This window comes from Zea mays, chromosome 8, assembly GCF_902167145.1.
Source record: "Zea mays cultivar B73 chromosome 8, Zm-B73-REFERENCE-NAM-5.0, whole genome shotgun sequence".
NCBI classification, from domain to species: domain Eukaryota; kingdom Viridiplantae; phylum Streptophyta; class Magnoliopsida; order Poales; family Poaceae; genus Zea; species Zea mays.
Window position 1 is genome coordinate 179,787,943 of NC_050103.1, and position 13,639 is coordinate 179,801,581.

The window sequence follows — 13,639 nt, forward strand, 5'->3', positions numbered from 1 at the left end:
CTCGCTCTCTCCTCCGCGGGCGCTTGTAACCCCCTACTGCAAGCGCACCCGACCCGGGCGCAAAGACAACACGAAGGCCGCGGGTTTCCCCTCTTGCCTGTCTCCCTCCGTGGTTCCCCCCTTCGTGCTCCGTCTCGCGCCGACCCATCTGGGCTGGGGCACGCGGTGACATTTCACTCGTCGGCCCAGGGACCCCCCGGTCTCGGAACGCCGACAGTTGGCGCGCCAAGTAGGGCCTGCTGCGTGTTGACGAACAGCTTCCCATCAAGCTCCAGATGGGCAGTCTCCAGCAACCTCTCCAGCCCGGGACGGTGCTCCGTTTCGGGAGTCTTGAGTTCATGTCCCTCGACGGCAGCTACGACATGATACTCCTTCCCCCGTCGTGCGACAGCAGCAATGGCGACCGACAGCCCGCCCGCCGGCGGCGGAATCGACGACGTCTTCCCCGCGTGGTGGAAGAACAACATTCGAGCTCACCCCCATCCTCTCCCCCGCCGACGGAGGAGGAGGCGAGGCAACCAGGGCCAAGCAGGAGGCAGCGCCTCGCCGGCTGTCGAGCGAGTCGACGGCACCGGCGCCCCAGCGAGGGGTGCGCCGGGCATCGACCTCGCGTTTGAGACGAAGACGAGCGCCGTCTCCCCGCAACGCGCTAATTCCAAGCAAACGGACGACGCCAGCACGCTTGCGAAAGGCTTGCTGGGCATCACCCTCGTACCTGAGACGACGGTGCAGTCAGTCCCCGACGTGACTTCATCACCGCCCGTCGACCAAGAGGTACCGACCGATTCTCATCTCACGCCCCTCGGATTCAGCCTCGACCCGCCAAGCGACTTCGCTTTGGCGGGCGCCCTCGTAGAGGCGAGTCCAAACCCTCTGGGGTTTCGTATGCGGTCACCTTGGGACCGGCTGACGGACGTCTCGACCTACGGGCCCTCTGGGTCCGAGGAAGACGACGTGCCCGACTTCTGTTGGGATTTGTCCGGACTTGGTAACCCCAGTGCCATGCGGGACTTCATGACCGCATGCGACTACTGCCTTTCCGACTGTTCCGACGGTAGCCGCAGCCTCGGCGACGAGGACTGTGGCCCGAGTCGCGAATGTTTCCACGTCGATCTAGGGGGTTCCTCCGAAGGCAACCATCTTGGTATGCCGGAGAACGGTGATCTCCCTAGGCCCGTGCCTCGCGTTGACATCCTACGGGAGCTAGCAGTGGTCCCCGTTCAGGCGGGGGGTCATGACCCACAGCTCGAGCAAATCCGTGGGGTGCCGGCCAGGCTCGACGAGGGAGCAGGAGCACTTGAGCCGATCCGCCGGGACGTCGGGCAGGAATGGGCGGGCCAACCTTCGGCCGGAGAAATGTGTCATCTACCCCAGGGCTTCCAGCACCGCATCACCGACAATGTCAGGATGAGGCCGCCACCCGCTTCCAGTGGAGTCGGCCAGAACCTGGCTGCAGCGGCAATGCTCCTCCGCGCGATGCCGGAGCCATCAACCACCGAGGGACGGCGAATCCAGGGAGAGCTCAAGAATCTCCTGGAGGACGCCGCAGTCCGACGGGCCGAAAGCTCAGCCTCCCGAAGGCAGGGGTACCCCTCGGAACATCGCGCCGCGACTTTCCGATTCATGCGGGAAGCCTCGGTTCACACCGGGCGCACGCGCAACACAGCGCCTGCGGCCCCGGGTCGCCTCGGCAACGAGCACCATCACCGCGACCGTCGGGCCCACCTCGACGAGAGGGTGCGCCGAGGCTACCGCCCCAGGCGTGGGGGGCGCTACGACAGCGGGGAGGATCAGAGTCCCTCACCCGAACCACCCGGTCCGCAGGCTTTCAGCCGTGCCATACGACGGGCGTCGTTCCCGACCCGGTTCCGACCCCCGACTACTATCACAAAGTACTCAGGGGAGACGAGACCGGAACTGTGGCTCGCGGACTACTGGCTGGCCTGCCAACTGGGTGGAACGGACGATGACAACCTCATCATCCGCAACCTCCCCCTGTTCCTCTCCGACACCGCTCGCGCCTGGTTGGAGCACCTGCCTCCGGGGCAGATCTCCAACTGGGACGACCTAGTACAGGCCTTCGCCGGCAATTTCCAGGGCACGTACGTGCACCCTGGAAACTCATGGGACCTCCGAAGCTGCCGGCAGCAGTCGGGAGAGTCTCTCCGGGACTACATCCGGCGATTCTCGAAGCAGCGCACCGAGCTGCCCAACATCACCGACTCGGATGTCATCGGCGCGTTCCTCGCCGGCACCACCTGTCGCGACCTGGTGAGCAAGCTGGGTCGCAAGACCCCCACCAGGGCGAGCGAGCTGATGGACATCGCCACCAAGTTCGCCTCTGGCCAGGAGGCGGTTGAGGCTATCTTCCGGAAGGACAAGCAGCCCCGGGGTCGCCCATCGGAAGATGCCCCCGAGGCGTCAACTCAGCGCGGCGCCAAGAAGAAGGGCAAGAAGAAGTCGCAAGCGAAACGCGATGCCGCCGACGTGGACCTTGTCGCCGCCGCCGAGTACAAGAACCCTCGGAAACCCCCCGGTGGTGCCAACCTCTTCGACAAGATGCTCAAGGAGCCGTGCCCCTATCATCAGGGGCCCGTCAAGCACACCCTTGAGGAGTGCGCTATGCTTCGGCGCCACTTCCACAGGGCCGGGCCACCCGCGGAGGGTGGCAGGGCCCGCGACGATGACAAGAAGGAAGATCACCAGGCAGGAGAGTTCCCCGAGGTCCACGACTGCTTCATGATCTACGGTGGGCAAGCGGCGAACGCCTCGGCTCGGCACCGCAAGCAAGAGCGTCGGGAGGTCTGTTCGGTGAAGGTGGCGACGCCAGTCTATCTAGACTGGTCCGACAAGCCCATCACCTTCGACCAAACCGACCACCCCGACCACGTGCCGAGCCCGGGGAAATACCCGCTCGTCGTCGACCCCGTCATCGGCGACGTCAGGCTCACCAAGGTCCTCATGGACGGAGGCAGCAGCCTCAACATCATCTACGCCGAGACCCTCGGGCTCCTGCGTGTTGATCTGTCCTCGGTCCGGGCAGGCGCTGCGCCTTTCCACGGGATCATTCCCGGGAAGCGCGTCCAGCCCCTCGGACAACTCGACCTTCCCGTCTGCTTCGGAGCACCCTCCAACTTCCGAAGGGAGACCCTCACGTTCGAGGTGGTCGGGTTTCGAGGAACCTACCACGCGGTACTGGGGAGGCCATGCTATGCGAAGTTCATGGCCGTCCCCAACTACACCTACCTCAAGCTCAAGATGTCGGGCCCCAACAGGGTCATCATCGTCGGCCCCACGTACCGACACGCGTTCGAATGCGACGTCGAGTGCGTGGAGTACGCTGAGGCCCTCGCCGAATCCGAGGCCCTCATCGCCGACCTGGAGTGCCTCTCTAAGGAGGTGCCAGACGTGAAGCGTCACGCCGGCAACTTCGAGCCAGCGGAGACGCCTCCAAGCAGATCCGGATCGGCTTCGAGCTCGATCCCAAATTGGAAGCGGTGCTCGTCGACTTTCTCCGCGCGAACGCCGACGTCTTCGCGTGGAGTCCCTCGGACATGCCCGGCATACCGAGGGATGTCGCCGAGCACTCGCTGGACATCCGAGCCGGAGCCCGACCCGTAAAGCAGCCTCTGCGCCGATTCAACGAAGAGAAGCACAGAGCCATAGGCGAGGAGATCCACAAGCTAATGGCGGCAGGGTTCATCAAAGAGGTATTCCATCCCGAGTGGCTTGCCAACCCTGTGCTTGTGAGAAAGAAAGGAGGGAAATGGTGGATGTGTGTAGACTACACTGGTCTAAACAAAGCATGTCCGAAGGTTCCCTACCCTCTGCCTCGCATCGATCAAATCGTGGATTCCACTGCTGGGTGCGAAACCCTGTCTTTCCTCGATGCCTACTCGGGGTATCACCAAATCAGGATGAAGGAGTCCGACCAGCTCGCGACTTCTTTCATCACGCCCTTCGGCATGTACTGCTATGTCACCATTCCGTTCGGCTTGAGGAATGCGGGTGCGACGTACCAGCGGTGCATGAACCATGTGTTCGGCCAACACATTGGCCGGACGGTCGAGGCCTACGTTGACGACATCATAGTCAAGACAAGGAAAGCCTCCGACCTCCTTTCCGACCTTGAAGTGACATTCCGGTGTCTCAAGGCGAAAGGCGTGAAGCTCAATCCCGAAAAGTGTGTCTTCGGAGTGCTTCGAGGCATGCTCTTGGGGTTCATTGTCTCCGAGCGGGGCATCGAAGCCAACCTGGAGAAGATCGCAGCCATCACAGGCATGGGGCCCATCAAGGACTTGAAAGGCGTACAGAGAGTCATGGGATGTCTTGCGGCTCTGAGCCGCTTCATCTCACGCCTCGACGAAAGAGGCTTGCCTTTGTACCGCCTCTTAAGGAAGGCCGAGTGCTTCACTTGGACCCCTGAGGCCGAGGAAGCCCTCGGGAACCTGAAGGCGCTCCTCACGAATGCGCCCATCTTAGTGCCCCCAACTGCCGGAGAAGCCCTCTTGATCTACGTCGCCGCAACCACTCAGGTGGTTAGCGCCGCGATTATGGTTGAGAGACGAGAAGAGGGGCATACATTGCCCGTCCAGAGGCCAGTCTACTTCATCAGCGAGGTACTGTCCGAAACCAAAATCCGCTATCCACAAGTTCAGAAGCTGTTGTACGCGGTGATCCTGACGCGGCGGAAGTTGCGACACTACTTCGAGTCTCATCCGGTAACTGTGGTGTCATCCTTCCCCCTGGGGGAGATCATCCAGTGCCGAGAGGCCTCGGGTAGAATCGCAAAGTGGGCGGTGGAAATCATGGGCGAAACAATCTCGTTCGCCCCTCGGAAGGGCATCAAGTCCCAAGTCTTGGCGGACTTCGTGGCTGAATGGGTCGACACCCAGCTCCCAATAGTTCCGATCCAGCCGGAACTCTGGACCATGTTCTTCGACGGGTCGCTGATGAAGACAGGAGCCGGCGCAGGCCTACTCTTCATCTCGCCCCTCGGGAAGCACCTACGCTACGTGCTACGCCTTCATTTCCCGGCGTCCAACAATGTGGCTGAGTATGAGGCTCTGGTCAACGGGTTGCGGATCGCCATCGAGCTAGGGGTCCGACGCCTCGACGCTCGCGGTGACTCGCAGCTCGTCATCGACCAAGTCATGAAGAACTCCCACTGTCACGACGCGAAGATGGAGGCCTACTGCGATGAGGTTCGGCGTCTGGAAGACAAGTTCTACGGGCTCGAGCTCAACCACATCGCCCGGCGCTACAACGAGACTGCGGACGAGCTGGCTAAAATAGCCTCGGGGCGAACAACGGTTCCCCCGGACGTCTTCTCCCGAGACTTGCATCAACCCTCCGTCAAGATCGACGACACGCCCGAGCCCGAGGCACCCTCGGCCCAGCCCGAGGTACCCTCGGCTCAGTTCGAGGCACCCTCGGCTCGGCCCGAGGCACCCTCGGCTCGGCCCGAGGTACCCTCGGCCCCCGAGGGTGAGGCACTGCGCGTCGAGGAGGAGCGGAGCGGGGCCACGCCAAATCGAAACTGGCAGACCCCGTACCTGCAATATCTCCACCGAGGACAGCTACCCCTCGACCGAGCCGAAGCTCGGCGGTTGGCGCGGCGCGCCAAGTCGTTCGTCTTGCTAGGAGATGGGAAGGAGCTCTACCACCGCAGCCCCTCAGGCATCCTCCAGCGATGCATTTCCATCGCCGAAGGTCAGGAACTCCTGCAAGAGATACACTCGGGGGCTTGCGGCCATCACGCAGCACCTCGAGCCCTTGTTGGAAACGCCTTCCGACAAGAAGACACCCGGGGGCTACACCCACCATTGGGAAGGGTTATTCGTCATCGCTAAAGTTCTGAGGCCCGGAACGAACAAGCTGGCCGACAGTCAAGGCGAGGTCTACACCAACACTTGGAACATCCAACAGCTACGTCGCTTCTACCCTTAAGATGTTTTCAAGTTGTTCGTATACCTCGTTTCCCACGCAAAATTTGGTCACCAAGGAAGGGTCAGCCTTGCCTCGGTAAAGCCCGACCCTCCCTTGGGGGCTAAAAAGGGGGGAACCCCCTCCACGTCAAAATTTTAAATCAAAAAGGCTTCTGCGTCCCCCCGGCTATGTCGGTAGCAGGACCCCAAGAAGCGAATGTGGGTGCATGTAAGTGTCAAGGTTGACTGAGCCGAGGGACTCCTACACCTCTGGGTTACGGATACCTCACTCGTCACCTACCACGAAAAATGACTCCTACTTGGGCAAGCCACCCTGCTACTGACGAGCAGAGCCGGACACGCAAAAGGAAAAGGAAAAGGGGCACGACTTCATACTACGATGATAAAGTGTTCAAGCCTCAGCGGCCGCAAAAGACACACGTGCATTCAAAGGAAACTGCCCCAACAGAGTTAGGCGCCGCCCGGGGAAGGAGCCTCGCCTTCGGCCTCGTCCCCACCCTCGGCAAAGTCCACCCCGGCTTCGGACCACGGCGCAGGCGGGAGGATCTCTGCCTCGAAGGTGGTCGCCAGCACCGCGCTCGGGCCCGCGGCGGCCGAGTCAAGCCTCTGGACTTCAGCCAGGGCGGCTTCATCTTCGTCAGGAAGGCAATATCCCTCGCTGACCCGCTCCAGATCCACGACGTAGTGGGAAGCAAGCACGGCGAAGGCCCGCCTGACGTCGTGGTGTAGCGCCTCGCGGAGTCTGCCGCGCACGTGATCGCCCAAGGCCTGCAGGCAACTTTGAGGGGAGCTCCCTGAGGGGAGCTCCCTGAGGGGACATCACCGAAGCCAAAGACCCGGCAGAAGTCCGAGACGACCTCGGACATGGCCGCATGGTCGGCCTCCCTCTGCTCGTCCGCCCCGGCAAGCGCCTTGGCGGACTCATCAAGGGCGGACTCGAGCTCTGCGAACAGCCAGAACGAAAGATCTCAAACACAAGCGGAGGAAACAAGCTGAAACGAAAACAAAAAATGGCCAGGACATACCTCCGGCTCGGGCACGCTGCTCCGAGGCTGCGACCTGGGCTACGGCTAGGTCTGCTGCAAGGGCTCCAGCCCGGCTTTCGGCCTCGGCAGTCCGGCCCCGAGATTGGTCTCGCTCATTGGCGACCTGGTCGAACTCCGACTGTCATCGTTGCACCTCTGCGCGTGCCGCTGCCGCCTCTGCGCATGCCACTGCCTCCTCCGCTCTCAGATCGGCGCAGAGCAGCCGAAGGTCCACCACCTCGGCGCCCTGCTGAGAGAGGCGTGCAGTAGCCCCGGCGAGTGAGGTCCTCAGGGATCGCAGCGACCCCCAGATGTCGACCTCGTGGCGGATGAACGACGACTTGGTGGCGCTCAGATCCGTCAGATCCTGAGGGAAGGAAGCGGGGCGTCACAAAAGACACCTTGGTCACAAAAAAAGGTATGCCTGAAACCATTACCTGGAGGATTTTTCGGACGTCCCTACAGAAGACCTTCAGCGACGACCGGAGCGACCCCACCGTTGCTTCGGCACACTCGCAGAGCTCGTCCCAAGACTGCTCCTCCCGCTCATCATCAAGAACGAAGAAGGGATCCGAAGCCTCACGGGTCCGGAACCGGAGCAACTGGCGCCGCCCCTCGGAGCTCCGCCGCGCAGGGACAAGGCTGCCGCTCGGCGGGACGAATCATGTTTCCACACCCCCCTCCTCCGAGGCACCGAGCGCCGACGCCTCGGCCATCTTAGCGTCGGCAGCAACAGGTCGCTCCCTGACTAGGACGGCAGCGGCTTCAGCAGCAACAGGTGCCAGCACCGGCGGCATGTCAGGTGGGCCCGAGGCCACGCCCGCGCTAGCCGCCTCCTCCAGCACGATGGCCGCCTCGGCAGAGGAGCTGGCCTCGGGAACTCGCTCCACGGCGACTGGTGCCGCCTGAGCCCCCCGCTGTGGAGCGCCTTGCGAGAAGGTCAGCTGAACGGTGAGGCCCGGCACGGCGCCGGCTGCGGAAGCCGACGCCGTCTTAAGGGCCTTCCGGGGAGCCAGATCGGTCAGGCCATGGCTTCGCTTGCTGAGGAGGAAAGAAAAGTCGCGGTCGGGACATACGAATGAGAAGCCAGGACGAAGACGTTCCAAGATACTTACCCGCTCCGGGCCATGATCAACCGTGCCTGAGGAGAGGTCTCTCGGATCTCGACCCCCGAAGGCACCGCCGAGGTCCGCCTCGCCGCCAGCTTCGGCACCACCCTTGCCTCGGGCACCTTGGACGCCCGGGGGACGGACTGCCCGGGCGCTGCCACGGCGACCTGAGGGTCGCTCTCCTGCGCTGCCAACATGGGCGACGGCCCTCGGGGAACAGACGCCTCGGCCTGACTCCCCGGGGTCACCTCAACTTCCCCGGCCGAGGGGTCAAGTACCCTCTCGGTCTGCCCCGCTCTTCGGGTCGGGACCTCGGCGTCCCGGCTCCGGGGACTGACGGTGCTAGCCCACTCGGGGGCTGGCTCGACGACTCCTGGCCTAGCCTCAAACCCGGGCTGAAGCCGAGGCGGGCGGCCATGTCGTCATCCTCGTCATCATCTTCATCATCGTCGTCGTCAGGCGTTTCCGGCGACGGCTCCCTCGGGAGCCCCTCCCTCTCCTGCCGACGACGGAGCTTTTCCAAGGCGTCACGGGCCCGCATCCGCTCGCGGGCCCGGGCCTTCTCTGCGTCCTTTTTTTTCTTCTTCTCCTCCGCGGCAACCCGCCGCACTGCTCGGTCCACCGCATCCTCCGGGACCCATGGCCGGGAAGGCTTGTGCCACCCTACCTCCTGGAGACACATGGAAATCCCGACCGTAAGAATCAAGGGCAACCCGACGCAAGGAGAAGGAGGGAGCAGACACTCACCAGGGTCACGCACCCTTGGTCGGGGCGCATCAAGGGCTGGGAGAAGGCGCTAGTGTCCAGTTTTCCCAACGCGACGGCCACCCGCCCGTGGAGAACGTCGAAGGGAAGAGGATCCGAGGACATCCGTGAGCCCTCCAAGTCAGCCGTCGGCGTCATCTCCCAAAGCGGCAACCGTCGCTCCGCCAAGGGAAGCACCCTCCGGCGGTGGATGGCGGCAATCACCCCCGCGGCGGTGAGTCCCCCTTTCCGCAACGCCTCCAAGGCCTTGAGAAGGGGCTCGAGGTTCTTCTGTCTTTCGTGCGGGGTCCCGTGGCGCCAAGCATCGGCGGCGACGATGACCACTCGCTGGGAAAACGGCGGGAGCAACTCGCCGTCATTCCGGAGGTAGAACCACCGACGCTGCCACCCTTTATTCGAAGACGCAAGGATGGCGGGAATATACAGCGACGCCCGCGACTGCCTCAGCTGGAGGATGCAGCCGCCGGCCCGCACTGCCGCGCGGACCCTTCTCTCCCCCGTCGGCGAAGCAAAAAGCTCCGCGGAAAAGAGATGAGTCCACAAGTCCCAGTGGGGGGCGATCCCCAAGTACCCCTCGCACACCGCTACGAAGATGGCAGCCTGCGAGATGGAGTTGGGGCTGAGGTTGTGCAACTCCACCCCATAGTTGTGCAGGATCGCCCGCATAAAGCGGCTCGCCGGCACACCGAATCCCCGCTCGTGGAAGGAGACGAAGCTCACGACGTACCCCGGCGGCGGGGACGGAGCGGCTCCGCTCGCGGGGGGAATCCACTCCGGCCGCCTCTCATCAGAGAGAGGGCGAAGTAAACCCTCAGCAACAAGATCCTCCAGATCACCCGCCGTCACTGTGGAGAAAGGCCATGGGTCGCGCGGCGAGATGATGGTCACCCGGTCGGCCATCACCGAGCAAAAGGGGTGGCGGCGTAAAGGACAGGGTGGGCGGTTTCCTTTTCTCTGGCTAAGTCTCTTAGGTTGCGAAAACCTAAAAAGGAGGCAAGAAGCGGAGCAAAGAACCATCGCCAGACCCTCCCCCGAGTATATAAAGACCAAGGCGAGACTCGTTCAACGTTTCGCCTGGACCGGCCGTGGGATTCAAAAACTCGAAGCGAAACGGCCGTCCCTCGAACGGCTCGCGCACGCACAACGACCACCTCGCAAACCGCCCGCTCCGTCGCATTAACTCCGCGGCGCGACAGGCGGCGCCTCTGGTAGGAGAAGCAAGCGACGCTTCGCCTTCGCCATAATGACCGCGTCAAGAAAGGTATGCCACGTCATTCGATTTCGTATCCTTTTCCTTTTCCTCTTTCTTCTCTTACAACAGGGACCGGGAAAGGGGGATACCCCGAAAAGGATCCTTCTCCGTGAAGGAAACAGGCTCCGAGCCTCCCTACTGATCAGAGGTTCGAAGGCTGGCCCCTCGGAAGGGTTTAACAGCCGCCTCAGAGCGCGTGGGCTCCACACCCACTACTGGTCAGAGGTTCGAAGGCCGGCCCCTCGGAAGGGTTCAACGGCCGCCTCAGGCCACTTGGGCTCCGCGCCCATTACTGATCAGGGGTTCGAAGGCTGGCCCTCGAAGGGTTCACAGCCGCCTCAGACATAGAGCGAGGGATGACCATGGGTACGTTCGATACATAACTAAGGCTCGGGCTGCGCTCCCGAGGTACCCTAGGACATTTCCGAGACCAGCGGGAACGATCTTGTAACGGAATCCCATCAGAGGGAGGCATCGAGCCCTCGGACCCCGTCGACAGGGGACCGGGTCCGGCAGATCACCCGCAGGTACTTTTGGGCGCGCCTCTGGGCCTCTAGCCGACCCCTAGCGAATGGGGCACAGACGTCCGCTCGGATTACCCGCCAGCAGCTCACTGGAGACACCATGTCCGGCGCCCTCCGAGGGCAACATGGCGCTTTCCCCCCTCCTCCTTGCGGAAAGGCGACGCAGGGGCGTATGTAAAAAAGTCGAGTCTGTCTCTGACCGTCCTCTTGCCCTGTGCAGAGGCTCGGGGGCTGCTCTCGCAAACCCGGCTCCGGCCAAACCGTTGACAGCGTCAACATACCAGCCTGAGAACTTGGGACCCGACCGTGCACCCGGGCTACGGCCAGCTCGCGTGAGGGAACGACCAGACCAGCCAAAGCATTGCGCTAGGCATTAAGACCTCGGAGGAGTCAAACCACTCCTCCGAGGCCTCGGGGGCTACACCCGGCGGGTAAGCTCGCGCGCACCCACCGGAACGTAATGCAACCGAGAAAGGCTGGTCCCCTTGCAAAAAAAAGTGCGACAAAAGCCTCCAAGCAAGTGTTAACACTCCCTTCGAGGCTCGGGGGCTACTGTCGGGGACCATAATTAGGGGTACCCTCAAGGCTCCTAATTCTCAGCTGGTAACCCCCATCAACACAAAGCTGCAAAGGCCTGATGGGTACGACTAAGTCAGGGATCGGTCCATTCGAGGGACCCGACCATGCCTCGCCCGAGCCCAGCCTCGGGCAAGGGCAGCCGACCCCGGAGGATCTCCGTCTCGCCCGAGGCCCCCCTCCAGCGACGAGCATACTTCCGGCTCGCCCGAGGCCCAGTCTTCGCCAAGAAGCAACCCTGGCCAAGTCGCCACGCCAACCGACCAAATCGCAGGGGCATTTAATGCAAAGGTGGCCTGACACCTTTATCCTGACGTGCGCCCTTCAGTCGACAGAGCCGAAGTGATCGCAGTCACTTCGCCGCTCCACTGACCGGTCTGACAGAAGGACAGCGCCGCCTGCTCCGCTCCGACTGCTGCGCCACTCGACAGAGTGAGGCTGACAGGCAGTCAGGACCGGCCTCAGGCACCATAGGAAACTCCGCCCCACCCGACCCAGGGCTCGGACTCGGGCTCAGCCCCGAAAGACGGCAAACTCCGCTCCGCCCGACCCAGGGCTCGGACTCGGGCTCAGCCCCTGAAGACGGCGAACTCCGCTCCGCCCGACCCAGGGCTCGGACTCGGGCTCAGCACCTGAAGACAACGGCGAACTCCGCTCCGCCCGACCCAGGGCTCGGACTTGGGCTCAGCCCCGGAAGACAACAAACTCCGCTTCGCCCGACCCCAGGGCTCGGACTCAGCCCTAGCCTCAGCCGACAGTCTCCGCCTCACCTGACCCAGGGGCTCGGACTCGACCTCGGCCACGGAAGACAGACTCGACCTCGACCTCAGAGGAGCCTCCACATCGCCCAACCTAGGGCGCGGACCGACCACGTCAACGGGAGGCGCCATCATTACCCTACCCCAAGCTGACTCAGGCTACGGGGGACAAGACCGGCGTCCCATTTGGCTCGCTCCGCTAGATAGGCAATGATGGCGCCCCGCATGCTCTGTGACGACGGCGGCTCTCAGCCCCCTTACGGAAGGAAGAGGACGTCAGCAAGGACTCGACAGCTCTGACAGTTGTCCTTCCGCCAGGCTCCAGCGCTCCTCCGACGGCCACGACACCACACGAACCGGGTGCCAAAACCTCTCCGGCCGCCACGATGGCGTGTACTTAGGGTGCTAGCTCTCCTCCGCTAGACACGTAGCACTCTGCTACACCCCCCATTGTACACCTGGATCCTCTCCTTACGCCTATAAAAGGAAGGACCAGGGCCCTCTTACAGAGGGTTGGCCGCGCGGGGAAGGGGACGGGACGACGCGTAGAGTCCCTCGCTCTCTCCTCCGCGGGCGCTTGTAACCCCGTACTGCAAGCGCACCCGACCCGGGCGCAGGACAACACGAAGGCCGCGGGTTTCCCCTCTTGCCTGTCTCCCTCCGTGGTTCCCCCCTTCGTGCTCCGTCTCGCGCCGACCCATCTGGGCTGGGGCACGCGGCGACATTTCACTCGTCGGCCCAGGGACCCCCCGGTCTCGGAACGCCGACAATAGTTGTTTCTATATTTTAATAGGAAAATAGCAGAAAGCGAACTTGACTCCAAACCAAATAATTGGTAGAAGGCCAACAAAGTATATCAAATTGTTTCCTTTCTCTTTTCAGTTGGCGCTCGTAGGCATTGTAGCAAATAGCTCATTAGCCACTTTAAATGGGAACCAAGCTTGTTGTTATTTTGTATTTTATTGATAAAAAATAGAACTTAGCGATGCAGAGATGAAAAATTAATATACAGAATGTGATGAAGAATCTACATGCAAATATTTTGTTAAGAGTTTGTGAAAGGGAAATGTGCCCCTTGGGTCATTTCTATAAGATTTTGGTGATTAAGTGCTCCATACAAAAATGCTTTGAGTAATATTTGTGCCAAAGACTCAAGAAGTGCAAATCAAGATTAAAGGTATGTTTCTAGACTTAGTACATTGTTTTGAAGACTAATGTATTGTGTCTAAGTGCTAGAAACAGGAGAAATCGCTTTGGAGAAAAGTTGTCTATGTTCAGCCAAAAGGCTGCTCGGTCTGGGTGCACCGGACTATTCGGTGGTGCACCGGACAGTGTCCGGTGCAGCCTGCTCTCGGGTCTCGACGGCGGCATACGGATATAAATCACCGGACTGTCCGGTGGTGCACCGGACTGTCTGGTGAGTCGTCTGCGGCGAAGTCGCCGCTCTCGGGAAACAGTCAACATGCGTACGGCTAAAATTCATCGCACTGTCCGGTGAGGCACCGGACTGTCCGGTGAGCCAACGGTCGGCCGCGCAATTCGCGCGTGACGCGCGGCCGGGCCAACAGTCATATGGGGACACCGGACTATCCGATGTACACTGGACAGTGTCCGGTTGAAAGGGAAATGTGCCCTTGTGCCATTTCTAAGTATTTTGGTGATTGAGTGCCAACGCAAGTACT